Below are 4,159 nucleotides of genomic sequence, written 5' to 3' on the forward strand. Positions count from 1 at the left end.
CTCCTTGCCCTTACAAACTCCTTGGTTCAACTCCACAATCTCGTCGGAGGCTCCCAAGTGACACCTAGACAATCTAGGAGACACCACTCTCCAAGAAGTAACAAATGGTGTGTTGATGATGAACTCCTTCCTCTTGTGCTTCAAATGATAGTCTCCCAAACACTCAACTCTCTCACACAGGATTTGGATTTGGTGGAAAGAAGATTTGAGTGGAAAGCAACTTGGGGAAGGCTAGAGATCAAGATTCATATGGTAGGAATGGAATATCTTGGCCTCAACACAAGTGTAGGTGGTTCTCTCTTAGAAAATGTATGTTGGAAGTGTAGGCATGTTCTGATGGCTCTCTCCACGAATGAAGAGTGGGTGGAGGGGTATATATAGCCTCCACACAAAATCTAACAGTTACACACAACTTACCAATCTCGGTGGGACCGAATCGTAAAACTCGGTCGGACCGATTTAGCAAATAATGTGACCATTAGGATTTTCGGTGGGACTGACATGCAACTCGGTAGGACCGATATGATTAGGGTTAGGGCATAACGTAATCTCGGTGAGACCGATTACTCAAACTCGGTGGGACCGATTTTGGTAATAAGCTAACCAGAGAGTTGGTCAGGCAAACTCGGTGGGACCGATTCACTCATCTCGGTTTGACCGAAACGTTACAAAGAGGAACAGAGAGTTTGCATTGCAATCTCGGTAGGACCAATTACACAAACTCGGTGGGACCGATTTTGGTAATGGACATACACAGAGAGATTACAATCCCATCTCGGTGAGACCGAGATCCCTATCGGTGAGACCGATTTGCCTAGGGTTTGTGGCAGTGGATATGACATCTGAACTTGGTAGCGCCGGATAGAAAGAATCGGTAGGGCCGAGTTGGACTTTTGGTTTAGGTCATATGTGGATGTGAGAAGGTAGTTGAGGGCTTTGGAGCATATCACTAAGCACTTTGAGCAAGCAAGCCATTAAGCAACACCTCATCCCCTCTTGATAGTATTGGCTTTTCCTATAGACTCAATGTGATCTTGGATCACTAAAATAGAAAATGTAGAGTCTTGAGCTTGGAGCTTCAGCCAATCCTTTGTCCTTAGCATCTTGAAGGGGTTCCACATCCTCTAGTCCATGCCACTCCATTGTTGAACTTATCTGAAACATACTAGGTAAAAGTGTTAGTCCAACAAGAGATATGTTGACATTAATTACCAAAATCACCCAGGGAGCACTTGTGCTTTCAATCTCCCCTTTTTTTGTAATTTATGACAACATACATCAAAGCTTTAGATAAAGATTTAGAGAATAACAAGTAAAGCTTTGGAAAGACATGTAACATGCATAGGCTCCCCCTACATGTATGCAATCATGTAAATATGAAATATAGGATCATGTGAATGCATAATCATGACAGAGCAAGCAATGTGTTACATGTATCTTGGCTATATGCATCAGAGCAAAAGATGTGAATTTGGAAAATGTACCTTCACGCTCATGAGTCCTTCTTGCAAACAGTATGTACATCAGCAAGAGATCCTCGTAAGCATGACTGTGATGCAGATACTTACCTTGTGGTCTTGAGTTGGCTTAGGAAGGAATGAACCTGCGTAAACAAGGTTAGATAACACAGATACACCTACTAGCCAGAGCAAACAAAAGAGACCACAAGAGAACCAAAACTGGGATGACATGTAGAGTGAGTACTAAGTACCACATTGAACATAGACATGTCCCCAAGGGTAAAGATGTGCTATGAATTTAAGGATTTCCTTCCCTTAGATGTCTTGCTCCCCCTGAATCTGGCATGGGAAAATCAGAGCTCAAAGAGAAATAGACAGAGCAAATGCAAACAAACAAACAAACATGTCTTTCCCCTCTTGAAGACATGTGACCTCTCTCCTCTTGAACACCAAGCATCTGGGGTCCTTGATGATTACTCTCTCTCCCCTTGAGTATTCTCTCCCCCTATAGATATGATTCAGCTTTGATGTGATCTCTCTCTCCCCTTTTGACATCAATTTCCAAGAAGGTTTCTTCTGGATTTTTGTTTCAAATGGGTTTGGTCCTTGAGTCACAGAACAAAGCAGCAAGTTGAATGTGATGCTGGTAGAGGACAAGATTCATTGAGTGGAGCTGGTTCAAAAGTAATACAGGAACAAGTGGCAAAATGTCTTTCCTGCTATGAAATTGGTGACTCCGAGTTTTATGCTTTGGTTGCACCGAATGTTTTCGCTTGGACCGAAGGCAATATACCGGTGTGACCGAGTTCATCACAGAGAAAACACTTTTCACCTCAGCTCACTAGACAAGTAAGATCTTACAAGAATTTGCAAGGAATTAACTGAAAGATTTGCAATGAATTGGATGCAGGGAATGCAGAAGAGAAAATAAAAGAAAAGAAATCTAGACGAAGTTTTTTTTTGAAAGAGGAAACAAATATGCATGAGACAAATACAAGAGCACAGAAAAGAACAGAAGAAACCTTCATCTAGAGTTGGTCGGCGACAAAGTCACCTACATTAGAGTATATTGACTTAGGAGTCAAGTGAGATCACTTGATCATAGGTCATACTCATCGTTTAAGCTCAAAATGGGGTTACCATTTTTGTTTAATCATCTTGATGTATTCACATCTTGTCGAGTCGCTTTGAATCATGACTTGGAGTGAAGCTTCTCTAAGATGGAATAACATACCTTGGGTGGTGGTGTTGATCGTGATCATGTAGTTGAACTTCTGTGGGTTACTCAAGGTTGATGTAGCTCATCAAGAGTTGGGAGCACCACTTTGGAATTTGAGTTCATCTACCTACATGGGTTAGTTTTTTGCAAGGAAGAGCACTTGTGTATCCAAAATGACAATCATGAATTTCAATAATAAATTTGTCAAAGGATATGTTTGAGTGGTTTCGTGCTTCCTTGTCTTCAACCACCATTGTGTAGAGACTTGGTGATGTAGAGATTGCTCAAGATGTCAGTGAGTTGCAATCTCATAGATTTTAGACTCATCCAAGTACCTACAAGGATTAGATAACATGCAAGGTGCAAATATATCCAAGACATAAGATTGTCATCATGAGAGAAATATCAAGGATTAGTCATAGACTCATGTCTTGCATGTATCAAAGTGGAGTTCCTAGTCCAAGTTGGAAGCATCAATGATGTTCAATTCACCTCTCAACCTGCAAAACACTTTCGCATCAAGTGGTTTAGTGAATATATCTGCTAATTGCTTTTTGGTGCGAACGTGCTTAAGATTAATGTCCCCTTTGGCAACATGATCTCGAATGAAATGATGATGAACTTCAATATGCTTAGTTCGAGAATTGTCGGGGGTTGGGTGCGACATATCCAAAGGATGGCTTATCATGCTGGGAGCAAGTAGAACGTCCCTGGTGCCCGGAGGCGGGATGAGGCGTAGACACGAACGTCGGCGTTCTTTACCCAGGTTGGGGGCACTCCGTGGAGATAATACCCCTACTCCTGCTCTACGGGGTCTCCGCATGATCACTATGGCACAAGTGATACAAGTGTGCTCCTTGAGCTGTATGCTAGAGGCAGGAGGAAGCAAGGCTAGCTCTCCCCTGCTCTAGTGATCTGGCTAGTTCTATCAGTGTGGGAACCCTTTGCATGGGTGCCCTGGGGGGTTTATATAGGCCTACCCCCCCCCCCCCAGGGGTACATTGGTAATATGGCCGGCTGCTGGGCCCGGCTGTCAGCGTCTCCGGCCTCCGGCTTCTTCGCCAACTACTGGGGCCCGCCGCCTGGTGGGCCTTGTCGACCGGTCTGGTACGGAGCCGACAGGACGTTCACTGTAGCGGTGCTGCTAATGAAGCGGGCCTGGTCAGCTCAATGTGGCTACAGTCCCGCCGCCTGGTGGGAGATCACTGTAGCCACACCTGGTCTCATCAGCTTAATGGCACACGGGCTTCGAGGGAGGGGACGGCCGCCTGCTGGAGGTCGGCTCTCCCGGTCCGATTGGTCCGGCTTGCGCCGTCTTCTAGGGTGTGACTGCCTGGTAGGGCCCGCAGCCTGCGGGCCGTACCGACAGGCCGTCGTGGGAAGAAGGGCTCCGCCTGCCCAGAGTGACATCGACGGAGAGTTGCAACAATGCCACGCCGTGCGGAGATCTCCACTCGTACGGGGCACTGTGGCCACGTTG

This window comes from Triticum aestivum, chromosome 6B, assembly GCF_018294505.1.
Source record: "Triticum aestivum cultivar Chinese Spring chromosome 6B, IWGSC CS RefSeq v2.1, whole genome shotgun sequence".
NCBI lineage: Eukaryota > Viridiplantae > Streptophyta > Magnoliopsida > Poales > Poaceae > Triticum > Triticum aestivum.